Here is a 14733-nt window from a genome sequence, read left to right as displayed (position 1 = left end):
CCGAGACCCCCCACAGCCCTGGGCTGGTTGCTCCGGGGCTCGCGTGCTCTGGACGGTGACCTACACAGCCAGCAGGTGCCGAGAGCGTCCGCTGGCACTGCCCCCCGGGGCCGGGCCGGCGAGGGCCACCACCTTGCCCTCTGCCGGAGCTTACAGCTGCCCTAGCCGGGAAGCCTTCCGAGCTGTTGGTGTTGGTGCCGGCAGCCTGGCTGCGACCCCTCAGGAGTGGAGATCGGCCTGTGCGTGCGCCATGCTGACACCGCGCCCGGACGCAGCGGGAACCAGCCCTTCCCGGTTGGGGTGTGCGGCCCCCCGACTACCGCGCTGTAGATGAGAGCTCCATTTAAACCAAAGCAAAGCAAAGCAAACGTGGTGTGAGAAGGCGCGCGAGTGGATTTGAAATTCACTGCCGCCCGGCGTTGGATAATGGAAGAAAAACAAGAGCTGTTCGTTTCTTGAACTAAAAATGTCAACCGTCACGCGTTGCGAAGAAACTCAAGAGACGCTGTTGGGTTTGTGTTTCCTTGCTAACAGCTTTATTGAGGTGTGATTGACATCAATAAACAGCACATGTATGTAAAGTGTACAGCGAGTGGCATATGTACACACGCTTGCGGACCCGCCACTGAGCCGAAGAGAAGCATATGGGCCACCCCCAACCCGGCCCCCTGTTCCCCCGAGTCTCCTCCTACCCCCGTGCTGCCCTGGCCTCCACCAATCCGCTCTCTCTCTCATCGGGTTAGTTTGCATCTCCTCAAGCAGGAGTTAGCAAACCGGCTGGCCTGTGGCCTAACACGCTGCTCTGATGAATAAAGCTTTATTGGAACATAGCCATTCTCGCGCAGGTACAGGTTGCCTGCCAGATGCCCAACGCCTGAGTCCAGGGGTGCCGCCAAAGTCTTCAGTTCGCACACGTGATCAGCACCTTCATAGAAAGGAGTCGGAACAAACGAAGTCAGCACCTCCGCGCTCTTACTTTTCCAGGAGTCAAGTTTCTCTTCCTCATCCTGGTTTGAGATTCATCGTGCTGCACGAAGCACAGTTTTTATTCTTTTTAAGTAGCAAATGTTGATATTTGGCTCGTGATTTTCTTTTAAATTTTGGAGCAGTAATCCGTCGCCCGTGTGTTCCGAGGTGTCTCTGCTCATCTGCCTCCCGCGCATCTGGTTGACTTCCAGGCCGAAACTATTATAAGCAGGAGTGCAGTGGAGCATGGAGGCGCACGGCCCCGTAGGACCGAACTCTGTGCTTTTGCAAGCGCACCCAGAAGAGGGGGCTGGCCTGTGCGGCTGCCGGGCGGTGGACCGGGTGGAGAGGTGGCTCCGGTGTGTTTCCTCTGCTGCCGGAGTCCGTGTGGGCGCAGGCCTGTTGCGCCTTTGCCCGGCACCCTGCACGCTGGACCTCACGGAGCCTGCTCTCACCAATGAGCGTGGCCAGCCCTTCCCATTTCCTCCGTCCCGTGTCCACTTGCTAGAGTCGTCCTTCCTGCTCTTCTTCCTGCTGTTCTGGGCGGCTCAGGGCAGACACAGGGCGGTAGCCCCGGACGACCTGCAGATCACAGCTACAGTTCAGAACCAGGATGAAGAAAGCCGATGCCTTTGCCTCTGGACGAAGTAGCCACCATTTTAAGAACAAGGACATCTAATACACAAAGCTGTCTGCGAAAGAGAGGTATCTAGACACCAATTAAAACAGAAACGCATAAAAAAAACCTTGAAATAACCAACAGACGAACGCTCCTCGTGAGTGATAGGACTCGGAGCCTTATGCATGAGCAAAATTTATCTTCTTGAAGACTTTCTCTGGGGGAAACGGAAGCTAAATTTCTAGCTGTGGCAGGGTTTCAATTATCAGAGCAAAGCTGAAGAATTGCTGGACATACCTCGAGGATGTGAGCAAAATAAATCACATTTCCCAATGACTGATTTCTCTTTAATTCTGAATAAGAAGTACATACTCCTGAAATTCTGATCCCTCGTTTTTAGTGACACGCAGTGTCCCTGCATTCATTCATGGGTATCTGCCATTGTTTTATTCAAAACAACAAACGCATCTCTGTGAAATGAATCACTCAGAATGACATAAATTATGACAGATATCAAAATATGCATCAAAGTTTGCTTGAACAGTAAGGATTCATGCCTGTGAAATATAAGGCGTGCATAATAAATTTGTAACTTGAGAAAGTTTTCTTATAATCCTGTGGGGGGGGGGAAGAAAGCATTTCAAACATTAAAAGAAATGAACCTTTGCTTGTGTTCTGCAATAAGATCAGAAATCTTATTTATGCAGAACACAAAGACCTTCTTCTTGTGTGTTGCCTGTGACCTTGACTCAACTGAACACAACTCCCACCCCAGCCCATTCCCACCAGTGCCCTCTGCTGGGAAGAAGCTGTTGCCCGGTTACCATGAATGTCCAGAAAGAGAGGAAAGTGGATCCCAGGAATGCTGTGACTCACGAAGCACCGTCCGCCCCCAGCCCACCCAGGATCCCCAGGCCCCTGGCTGGGCTTGGGGCTGGACTGTGGCAGGTGTATTCCCCGATATTCAGAGAAGGAAACCAGAGTTTACAGAAGTACAGGAATCCTAGGTTGTTTTTTGGCCCTACTTTCTGAAAAGCACTAAGACCTGACCTATTGCATGGGATTTGCATGGTACAGGTCTGAGGCAGGGGCGTGTTTGCTGGAGGCCGCCTGCAGGCCGGCCGGGTGACGGGGACCTGGAGGGTTAGCCGTCAGCACGCCGGGAGGAGACCCCTAATTACCTCCTCCCCTCGCTGAAAAGCATTCTGCCACCAACCATCTAGATGTTTTAAGAAGAACACATCGGGATTAACGTGACGAAAAACTTTAAAAAAAATAGCGCGGCATTTTCATTCCCTAAGACGGGTGCTGAGTCTGCCTATCCTGCCCCCTTTTACCTGTGTCGAACGAAATTTCCCTTGTGCACCTGCAAATGTGTAGTATCACGTGAGGCATGGCACGGTTTCAGGTGACCATTAAAATACGGAGGGGTTTGTACAATTGCTCAGGTAGGGTAGTGGCACACGGCGTGCGTTGCCTCGATTCTGTGCGTTTGTATGTTTCCGACCTCTTGTGGTGAGCAGTAAATAGATTTAATGCTAGGTGGTGTGGGAAGAGGCATTGGTGATCGTCTGTGCAAACACTGGCTTTGGCACGAGGGAGCCCTGGGTAGCAGATGAACTTCACATCTGCACGTTCACCGTGACAGATCTCCATCCTAATAGAACCTGAGAAGGTTATTTAAAAAGCCACGAGGTGATAAATGCTTACAGAGGATCCTACTAATGTACGTATTTGAAGGCTGGGGATGTGGCTGAGTGGTAGCGTGCTTGCCCAGGATGGGTTCAAGGCCGCAGTACCACGTAAGCAAAAAATAAATAAAATTAATCAGAAATAAAAATAAATCAAGTCTTTGAGAATTAGCATTTCGTTCGGGTTTTTTTTTTTTTGAGATGAACGTAATTGAACCTCCAACTTCAAGAGTAAAACCCAAGGAGGCCCAGCGTGGTAACAGACAGAAAGCCAGGAAGAGGGGCCTCTGGGCACCGCCATGGCAGGCCGAGGGGCCAGCCTCCGGGCGGAGCCCCCCAGCAGGCTCCTCTTGCTCCTCAATGTCATCGTTCGTTTGCCTTCTTCGCGCGGGTTTTGATTAGCATTTTTATCCGAACGTCTGTGTGTGAACATTACGTCTATCTTCTGAGGGCTGAGAGAGTTTTGGGCCTCGTCAACTGAGTTTCCCCACATCTGAACACGGCTTCAGATCTGCTTTGTGGAAAAGGCGGTGTGGCATCCGTCTCAATTTGTTGTCTTTCAGGAAACCCAATAAACTTGCGTTTTTAATGGGCCGAGAGAAAGTGACGGATGGTTTAACCCCTCTCCTGTTGAGATAAGTCCCTTTGATACTGAGCGCAACACATCAAGGCCATCTATTTTATTAGACCATCTTCATAAACGCTTTTATGAATAAAGCTAAAGTTAATACTTTCTAATTAATCCTTGCACACTGGCTTATACAATGATTATCCTAATTTACAATTTGTGTGACATTTATTCTGCATTGTAGCTGTGAGGCACTTTCTGCCAGCTGACAGTTTGATTTGTAGAGGAACACATGAAACACGAAGAGACACCCATTTGCTTTCTTCCTTTCGCCTTAACCATTTGTCTATAAAAACCCCGGGTAAATAACTCTGCCCCGAGCGGCCGTGTTGTCGCTTGGAGCACAGTTCTGGGTGGGTCCAAGAGGTAATCCAGGGCCATGTGCCTTCCTTGCTTAATAAGACTGAAAAACAACAGCTGCGGTTTGGAATGGGACATCTGAACTCCCCAGACACCGGGGAAAGCCTCCGTGTCTGTCTGGGGAGCTGGATTCGGGTGCAGCGAGCCGACAGCGTACTCAGAGGCTGTAGACAAGCTGCTCTCGGGCCAGACGGGAGGTGACTGTCATGTGACGAAGGCTGGCCGGCCTCCCGGGCCTTCTCCGGTGGGCGCCCTCCACGTCCTGGGTGACGGTCCCCCGACCCTCACGGCCCTCAGACCCACGGCCGATCTGGTATAACCCTCCCGTTACCCCCGACTGCCATCCCAGCTACGCGTGCTGTGGAATTATCTTCCAGCCCGGCGTTGGATCTGGCCACCAAGACGGGCGCGCTTCCCGGGGCAGGGTGGAGGAGGCCGTGGGGTGGGCAGGAACTGGCATCAGCTGCCCTGGGTGCTGCGTGAGGCCCGGCTCCTGTGACAGCCCACCAAGAGCTTGTGAGCGCCGGAGAGGAAGCCGGGAGGGTGGAGGGACAGACAGATGCCACAGACAGGGTTTCCTAAGGACACGGCCCCCGTGTCTGCAGCTTGGGCTCCCGGGGGCGAATGCATTACTTACCCTGGTCTGTGCTGATGTAGTTATTTTTAACCCCTTGACATTAGAAGGCAAAAGACTGATGGCAGATCTGGGACCGCAGCTCCCTTTGAGATCAGATCCCCCCCCCCCCCCCCCCCCCCCCCCCGCTGGAGGGCAGGAAGTAAATGCGTACACGTGCTTTCCACGTGTCCACTTTCACCCTCGAAGGTGATTCTTGGGCCTGGACTTGGAACGGTGGGCGTGGAGGTTTGGGGACACGGGGCGATTTGCTGAGCCTGACGTCCGTCCGCTCCCCTCTGGATTTCTCGCGTCCACACACACGCGAAGCCCGAGCCCCTCTGCCGCGGGTCAGTACTGTCCCACAGCCGCTGGGGCGGAGGGGGAAGCCTGTGTTTCACACTTCTGATCAATAAGACATTTCCCGCAGCCAGCAGCTGGCACCGGCTCTCCCCGGGACACGCACTGTCCGGGTCATCCACGTCGCTGGTCTGCAGTGACGCACTGTGGATGCAGACACCTCCGTTTGTAAGAAGATGAGGTCAAAGCAGAATGATTGACTTCGTTCCCCCCCACCCCCAGCCAATTCTTGACTCCCTTTAAAGGGCGTTTCTTGCTGGCTGGAAGAGTGTTATGTCCACCGTCGCCGGTGGCCAGAGGCGGCTCACGGTCCGGTCTTTGAGGGGAGGTTGAGGCGGCCTGGCCGGCTCCCCGTGGAGGGACACAGCACCCGCGTGTTCACTGTGTGCCCGTGAGGTCCGGATCGAGAACGCTAGCCGCGGCCTTGACCTGCATCTTCTTCCTGACCGCACATGCAGCTGCTCACCCAGCAGATGCAGCACCCCACTGTTTCGGACTCCATTGGCCTGTGCCCAGCTCTGTTTGTGCCCAGCTGTGGAGTACAAGGCAGGGCACTTGGAGGGCAGCTCTTAGGGATGGGACTGGCCAGGGCCTCACCAGCCTCTCCTGCCCGACCTGAGCCTCGTGTTCCGGTCGATGGTCCATTTTATACACTGTGACGGAATATGCTTGCCAGTTGTAACTTGATGGGAAGATTTCCTCTGTTCCGTTTCGTGTATTTAAAGCACTTCCACCTGAAATATAATGACTTGCTAAACCAGTGAAATATCTCCTTTTGGTGTTTAAATAACCACTCGCCTTAGAAAAATCCGTGTTGGTACCTATGATTTTCCCATGTCAGAAATCACAAAATGTTTCTCATCTTTCCAAATGTTCTACTAGGCAATATATATCCTTTCAGGGGAAAAAAAAACTATTTTATGCTACTTATATATTATGTCCTTTTAAGAGTGAAATTTGAGCTACATGCAATAAATTATATTAGTAGAAATAAAAGAGCAAGAGCTTATCTTAAAGGAAAACACCCAGCATGAATCATTGAAGCAGGAATTGTTAGTGTTGCTCTATATCCAACCTCATTCTTCTAAACTGGATGTCATATGGAAGAGAGATAATTTTCTTTATGGTTTGAATTAGGCAAACAATTTGCAATTTGCTGCATCTGGTCCTCTCAATAAAAGAAGCCTGAAGAATAGTTGGAATTCCATTGTAAATTAAACTAAAAATTCTATTATTCCAGATGTTCATCTTCTGGCCAGGGATTGTTTCCTGGGAAAGAATATTAATTTACGAAAAATCAATTTTTAGGTTCCTGATGGTGCTGTATTTATTTTCCTTTATGTTAAGATCGCAACTACTGTACTGCAAAAAAAAAAAGCAAATGCAGATGACCCCTGACAGTGAGGAAAAGACCAGCGTTCACTAACTGGTGTGTCTAAACCTGAGCCCTGGCCCTCCCTGCTCTGGTTCTGAAAGTCTTTCTGTTGTAGAATGTCTCTCGCGATGGGATTGGCTGGGGTAGCTCCAACATCCCTTCTGCCCAGAGAAGGCTGTGAAGCCGAGGTGAGGCCGTGGGGGGGGGGGGGGGGAAACCTCACAGTGGAAGGAGGAGGAGGAGAGGGCGGAGAGAGGAAGGCAGAGAGGTCGGCTATAACAAGGGGCGTGGGGTACTGCGAGGAAAGGTACAGATGTGGAGATGTGGCTTCAGAGAGGATGTATGGCCCAGCGAGATGGGATCCACCTGGGAATCAGTGGAGAAAGGTCGGTGTGGGAGCTGGGAAAACCACACACGGGACTCAAAGTCCGAGAGAGTGGAGAGCGCCGAAGCCAGCAACCACCCGAGGACTTTCTGACCTTCCAGCTGCCCTCCGGGAGGAGAGGACCAAGGAATTCTGACCCCGTGTCTGAAAGTAAAATTCACAGTACAGGACAATTCAGCAAGAAACGCTGTCAAAAATACAGGATGCCATAGCACCTTAGGCAAATAACTCCACCACAAAGCCTTTTTTAAGGAAATAAGCTATTAAAGGTTAGAATGTAGATTCGGAGTACATAAGAGTATGTGCAAAAACCTGGGTTTGATCTCCAGTCAACCCAAAAGCAGAAAAAAGAAAAGCCGGGCGCCGGTGGCTCACGCCTGTCATCCTAGCTGCTCAGGAGGCTGAGATCTGAGGATCATGGTTCAAAGCCAGCCCCGGCAGAAAAGTCTGTGAGACTCTGATCTTCAATTAACCACCGGAAAACCGGAAGTGGTGCTGTGGCTCAAGTGGTAGAGCGCTCGCCTTGAGCTGAAGAGCTGAGGGACAGCGCCCAGGCCCAGAGTTCAAGCCCCACAACCGACAAAAAAAAAAAAAAAAGAAAAAATGAGTAGGAGAGGGAGGGAGAGAAAAGAAGGGGGAGAAAGGGAAAGGGAAAGGAAACAGGAAAAGGAACGCAGGAAGAAAAGTAGGTATTGACTTAGAGAACGAGATGAGCAATTTTTACCTCTGTGGCAGCAAATATATGGTGGCTGCACTGATCTTCATTTTCTAATACTAGTAGATAATCATTTCCCTACTAAATCACATGCTGCGGCTCCTGGTCATACAAGCGCTTTAATGTGAGCAACCCTCTAAACCAGACTTTTAATGTGAGAAATTAGAGAGTGTCTCCCCGTTCACTCCGCGAGCCGCATGAACAAGGACAAATGCCCAGGGCCGTCGCGGCCTTGCCTGCCTCTCCTCCCCTCGTGCCCAGGCTTTGAAGTCAGCTGCTTAGCCCAGAGCCAGCCGAGCACACGGGTAACGAGTGGACGCCGAGACTGGAGGGAGATTGTTTTAATGAGCTCTGGAATGCCCGCATCACGATCAGTTACTGCCAATCATCCATGCTTGCATGCGCGAAGTCTTGTTAAGCAGAGGCAAAAGCCTGCCGAGGGACGGGGGTCTGCAGGTCTGCGGCGCGCGTGCCCGGCGAGCGTCTTGAGAAGGAACGAGCGGATCCCGTGTTTATCATCTGCAGCACGCCCTCCACCCCTGGAAGTCAAAACCGCAGGGGGCAGAATGAGCACCTGCTCGGTCCTCCTCCTCCTAGCACAAAAGCAAAGGGCCAGGGAGAGGCGAGGGGGCTTGCTGGTCCTCAGAACGCATGCTAAAAACAGAAGGCAAAACCTGCTCCTAAGTGGGTACCCAGACCTCCAGGCTGAATCTCCGAAATCAGAAAGTAGACTTCCCGGGGCCTGACCTGTGAGGGTCACCTGATCACCCCCCAACCCAACGAACGGCGGCGTGGAAGGGCGGAGAAGCGAAGGACGGAGGAGAGTCATTACTAGAGAGTATCCACATGTTGGAAACGTAAATGAAGGCGAGGGAGAAGAACAGGAAGATCGAGCTGGACTCGGTGGGCCCTGTGTCCCCGGGGGGCGGTGAGGGTCCCAGCAACCCCCCCACCCCCCGCTGGCTGGCTGGCTTCTCCTGGCCCGCCCCCCGCTGGCTTCTCCCCGCCTCCCTCCCCTCCCCCCCCCCCCCGCTGGCTTCTCCTGGCTGGCTTCTGAGGGCGCCAGGACCGTGGGGTCTCGTGGTCAGCCCAGGTCCCGTGGGGTCTCATGGTCAGCCCAGGTCCGTGGGGGCACATGATAAGCCCAGGTCCCGTGGGGGCGCGTGGTCAGCCCAGGGCCCGTGGGGGCGCGTGGTCAGCCCAGGTCCCGTGGGGGCGCGTGGTCAGCCCAGGTCCCGTGGGGGCCCGTGGTCAGCTTCAGGTCACGATTGTTCTCTTGTCCTCTGCATGGACCACGACCCCGTGGACGGAGGCCGTCCAATCTTAAATTGAACAGATTTCACAAAGTTTCCTCCCCCCCTCCCCCCCCCCCCCCCCCCCCGCTCGCTTTCACACGATAATCCATACAAACTGAGGTACAAATACAGCGGGGACCCTTCTGTTTATGTCCGTCGATAAGCACCGAGCAATTGTGCCCCAACGCCACTCCTCATGGACAGACGTTCATTCAGCCAATAGCTCCCAGCTTGTGCATGCTAGGCCTTGATTTCATCCAGCGGTTCAAACACGACCGTGTTTAGGATTACGATAGGTTTTGACTTTTACCAGTTTTCATGAAGATCCGGGAATAATTTAAATAAATAAACAACAGGAAAAAGCGCTTGCTTTAGCAGCCACTTAAATGGACAACCCTCAAAGGGATATGAAAGCGCTGGTCTGAGTCTCCCAGCCCTGGATGGCCGAGGGCCTGTTCGCCAGGGCTTCCCAGTCCCACTGCTGTGCGTGCCTGGGTCCGAGGGAGGGACGGGGGCCTCCCGTCACTGCTGCGCCCCGGCCCTAGCAGACATCCCTCCTTCCGACTGGTGCACAGGGGATGTCTGAGCTTACGAAGCGTTTGATGCAGCGTCAGAGACCGGAGCATCCGATGCGTCAACACAACTATGTCGTGGTTTAGCTGGGTCAGAAGTTTGATTCTGCCGTTTTTACCAGGGCCGCAAGGCCTGGAGTTTAGAAATTTAGAAGGTCCTCATTGTTGATAGGTGAAATCTGTAATTGCCCGCAGCTGGAAGTTTCCTTCTGTAATGATGAGGCTCCTCTCCCGCATTGGTATTGTTGATCGTCCTGTTGTAACGCTTTTGGCAGTGTCTGAAAAATCACCACTTTGGAATCAGTAATGAGATCATCACGTGAGATGCTTTTTTTTTTTTTCTTCTGGCATTCGAGTTGGTTTCTATTGTTAGAAGCAAGCATGATTAAAATACTTAAAAATCATCCTCAGTTGCTTTAGGATGCAGATTCAGACTAGGATGCTTTGATCTCTGCCAAAGAAATGTTCCTTTCCTCCTGCTTTTCTGGATAAAAAAAAGGTGCTTTCTCTACTTTTTGATTGTTAGGAGTATAAATGGTTGGGATAAGTACGCTAGACAGTTTCCTCTCTTTTCCCATTCGAAATGTGATAAGTCAGCTAATTTTCTTTCTTTTTCATGATAGATTTACGAGATTACCGTTAGCTTATCCATTTTTATTTCACCTATTTTGAAATAAATTCTTTAAAATTGTTTTCTGAGTCTGCCGATGGCTTGGTTGAAACCGAAGCTTTTCGCTTCAATGAGAGCCATTGAATTGGAAGTGACAGGCCTTGGCGGAGATTAACTTACCCTCACTGCTCAGAATCAATACTCTTTGGGTGGAGAGCCGTAATTGTAATTTGCATCATCATCGTATTCAACAAATATGTATATATATATTAATTTTCCCAGAAAGAGCAGCGAAGCTTCCCCGGAGGGCCTGCCAGCTTAGCCGGGAGTTAAAACGGGGCATGCGTTTGCATTTTAACTTTCCCACTTTAGACCACGACGGGTGCTTAGCTGGGCGATTGAAAGTGATTTTGGTATGCGCTGGATCGACTCGCTTCCCAGCCCCACAGAGCCTCTGGGTTCGTATTCGTGATTTTATTTTCGTCATGTGCTCATGCCTCAGATTTTTGCCTCCTGTACAAAGATCACCTCTCTCCGGACTCAGGTGTGGCTGATGGACTCACCGTGACCACGTCAGAGGTGCGGTGTGTTGTGGATCCCGGCAGTCTCCTCCCAGGAAGCGTCACACGGGAACAAAAGGCAGGCAGGCAAGGGAGTAGAGAAGGCCCAGCACAGGCTCCTGGCTTGTTTAAGTGAGATACATCATTACCTGCAAAGCAGTCATGTGCAGTAATAAAATGGTTACTAACTACGGAGAGATCGCAGGGTCATCCTGTGTCTGTGGGTGCCAGGCCTCACAGCAGCGGAGCCAGAGTGCCGTGCGAATGCTCAGGCCACATCCCCAGCCGAGGCCTGGGCAGGCAGCGTGAGAGTCCCGGATCCCCCGAGCCTGGGCGTGCCCCACTTCCCGCCAGCGTGGTGACCGTGACGGCTGCCCCCCGGGCGGCTGCGGGCTTCAGAAAGCCCTTCAAAGTCCTGTGGTCGGCAATCGCTATAGACCGGAGTACTAGTAAGTTTGGTACTCTTACAGATTTGTCCTAGCAGATTCTTTCACACTAGTTCCCCATGGCAGAGTATCCTTAGCCTTATTAAATATATGCGTGGGTATTCCTGATCCCATCTAAACAATAGCATCCCGGTATCTCTGAGTCCTCCGTCTTCCAAATGTGCATTGAGCTGACGCTGGCCCTGGTGTGTGTGTGTGTGTGTGTGTGTGTGTGTGTGAGATATATATCTCACGGCCGAATAGCTGTCGCTGGTGGTTTTTCTCTGTAGCAGGCTGTTACGCACGTGGATGGATGCAGCAGACCCTGCTTGGGATAAAGTGGCTGTCGTTTGCATCTCTCCTTTTGTCTTCTCCAGTAATTTGTTTGCTATGAATACTTAAGAAATAAGCAGATATCAGCAAGGATATACATCCCCCGCATAAACTGAGAATGCATTCATGCGGATGCGTAAGAAGGAGCTTCTGGTACAGCGAGGAATTCTTGGGGTCCTGTGTGGCTCTGACACAAGGCCGAGTTTATCTTCTTGTCCTACGTCTGATCTTCTCCTTGAGAACAGGTCTGTGAAGGGTTGCGATTCAACTCTGAAAATCTGATTTCATGCGTTCCTCAGCTCATCCTGGCTCTGGCGTAACAAGTTACTCGCTTGTATCCCTCGGACTCCGCTCTGTCGCGGGGGGGTGGGAGCTTCAGTTTGGGGAGCTTATTGAAAATAACCCTTGGGTTTGTTTTCTCCCTTTGTGGCGCGATGCCGAAGCATCCAATATACCTTTCTCCCTATTAGTGTTATTTCAGTCTATGATTCCTACAAAAGGCAAAGGCCGGAGCGTTCATGGTCATTGTTGGTTAGCTCAGAGAATAGCTATGGGGCTGGTGGTCCCCGAGCCAGGCAGGCCGGGTGCCCCGGCTCGGGGCTCCGGGCCTGGGAACCCAGGCTTGTGTCGACGATGGGGAGGCGTTCACTACGTTCCGGAGGAAAGAGCGCCTTTATTTCCTTCGGACGAGTGAATCCGTCTGGTGGGACTCAGGCTCCTGAAGCAGCTGAGGAACGTTCTACATCGGTTCATTTGAAGTCAGGTAATGTCATTCTCAGATTGGAAGGGAAGGGCACCGGGAGGAAGGGGCTGCACAAGCCTCCTCTGGGCCATGAGGCCTGGGCTTGCCTCCGCCCCGCAGAGACGGCCCATGCGTCTGGGTTCTCCGAGTCCTAGTGTGACTTTGCTGCCCTCTGAAGCCTCTTCTCCCGGGAGCAGAGGGGTCACTGCTGCCGGCCGTGGCTGAAGTCCTTGTGCGTCTCCTGAGCCGTTTCTGGTTGCGGGTAGAGCATTCTCCTCAACACTGCTCTGCTCTGCTGTCTCCTGCGCCGCCCGGAACCTGGAAACCCCAGTGTTTCCTAGCTGTTCCGTGACTACAGACAAGACCACGTCGGTTTAAGCGCCTCTTGAGATTGCGCCAGAATTCTTATGACAGGACAGAGTCCAGCACGATGAAACCACCAAAACAAATATTCCCAAGACAGAGAAAAAAAAAATTGTTTTCAAATCCAGAAGCGGTAGCACAGGGAAATGGGGAGAAAAATAGCAATACAGCAGAAGCATCAGTGAAGCTCTTTGTGGGTGCACAGTGGTGCAGTTTGTCTCCTAATAACATGCGTGGACTGGGGCCCGGCCTGCCTGGAAGGCACATTGTTTATTGTAGTCACAGAATTTTAAAGATGGGGTAACGTGGTGTTACTCGCTCTGACCTTCCTCCTGGGAGAGAGTCTTGGCTTTGTATTACCTTGAAAGCAGAGCCCGGGGCATGGGCTTTTATATCACTACGTGAATAGAGGATTCGATCCTAGTGATCACAGTGAAGAACCACCTTTGAGAAGAGGGGTGGAAAGACAACCGGACTGCGCCCACCTACAGCGCTCCCGGTGCCAGCCCGTCTGCCGGTTACCTTGAGTGACAGCTGGTCAGGAACATGTGCTTTTCTGGTTTAATACCTTCTTCTTCTTCTCCCCTCCCCCCTCCCCGGCCCGTGTTACTTCAACATTATCTCGTTCTTGATCATTTTATTTCAGCATCGTCTTGGTTCTACTGAAAGATTTCTTCATTATACCCTCCTCCATCCCATCCCCACACCTTAGCTCAGAATTATATCATCTCTTACCTGCACAACTGTGGTTGATTGTTAACTTCTATCAACTGAGTAGAAGTCAGTCAGGTAATCAGAATGTAAAGTTAATCTGAGCAGTGTGGGATGGGTTGTAGATCTCCACCTTGTGCTTGAAGACGCCTGTCTACCTACTGAGCTACAGACAAGTTGACGTCCCTCAGTCTGGGTGCAGCGGCTAAGGTGCTATACGGTGCAGAAAGAGTCAGATCCAGTTCCAAAGCGGTCAAGTCAGACAGGGACGGAGAATATTCCAGGTGTAATGAGTAGTAATCATATAATCGGTAATGAACATAATCATGAGCTGTGCGTTGGGGCCCCTGCCCCCGAGTCCTGGCCGTGACCTTGGGTCTCCACTCACGGCTCCTGCTGGCTTCGTAGTCAGGTCAGGGTGGCTGATGACAGAACAGAGCTGGGGGTGACGGCCATTTCTTCTGGGTTTCAGAGTACAGTGACGTTTGCCCCGACACCCACGGTGGCCGGTCCTCTTCCTCGGCCAGCTCCTGGTAGTGGGGCAGGAAGCCCAGCCGTGGGGCACGGAGGATCCGGCCCTGACCCGAGGGCCGGATTGAACCCAGGGCGCCGAGCCGCCGAGGGCCCGCGGCCCACCCGTCCAGCGCGCCTTACGCTCAGAGTCAGCCGGTCTGATGAGCTTTCCGCTCAGGTTTTGAAGGCTAGGCCTGGAACAGCTCGCTTTTTCCTAACCCTGCCTTAGGCAGCAAAGACATGCATTTCACTGAGCTGTTAAAATCTGTCTCCTGGGGTGGTAAGTGTTTCAAAGGTAGAAGAACCTAGGGTTTTTAGTATGGGAAGTTTCTTGGGGGAAGGAAATTCCTGTTTTTTTCCTAGCTTCAATGTTCTATCATTCAGCCGTACTATTTGTCCTAACTTCCTGGTCAAGATTACCTTGGAAAGAAAGGAGTTTTGGTTTTTTTTAAAAGAAAAAAAAGTTAGACACTTCTTTTTTTTTTTTTCTTAATGAATAAAATCCAGAAAGCAGAGGAAATCACCAATCCTCAGTGATGTTTTGGAAATGCCGTAGCCTGTCAGATGTGTTTGGTTTTTTTTGTCTCGGGTTTAAATGTTATACATTTAAGTATTTGTTTTTCTCCATAGACACTATGAGTCCACAGTAAGAGAAGGAAATAAAAAAGCCAATTAACTCCTTAATGGGTGAGCGTTAAGGTGTGAACTTGAGATCGTGAGACTGGTTAGAAAAGAGGCATTATCCAGTGAGAAAATTCTGGAATCAAAATATATTTAGCTTGTCATGTGTGAAAAATTGGTATTTCTTCCCAGAAGGAAGACCAGTCATTAAACCGCACTGACTGAGCAGCTCACCCCTGTATCTAGTAACGCAGGGTCTGACGTGCCCGAGAGCGC

Source organism: Dipodomys spectabilis, unplaced genomic scaffold, assembly GCF_019054845.1.
Source record: "Dipodomys spectabilis isolate Male_0828 unplaced genomic scaffold, ASM1905484v1 ptg000714l, whole genome shotgun sequence".
NCBI lineage: Eukaryota > Metazoa > Chordata > Mammalia > Rodentia > Heteromyidae > Dipodomys > Dipodomys spectabilis.
The sequence above is the reverse complement of the archived record's forward strand: the minus strand, read 5'-3'. Positions refer to the sequence as shown.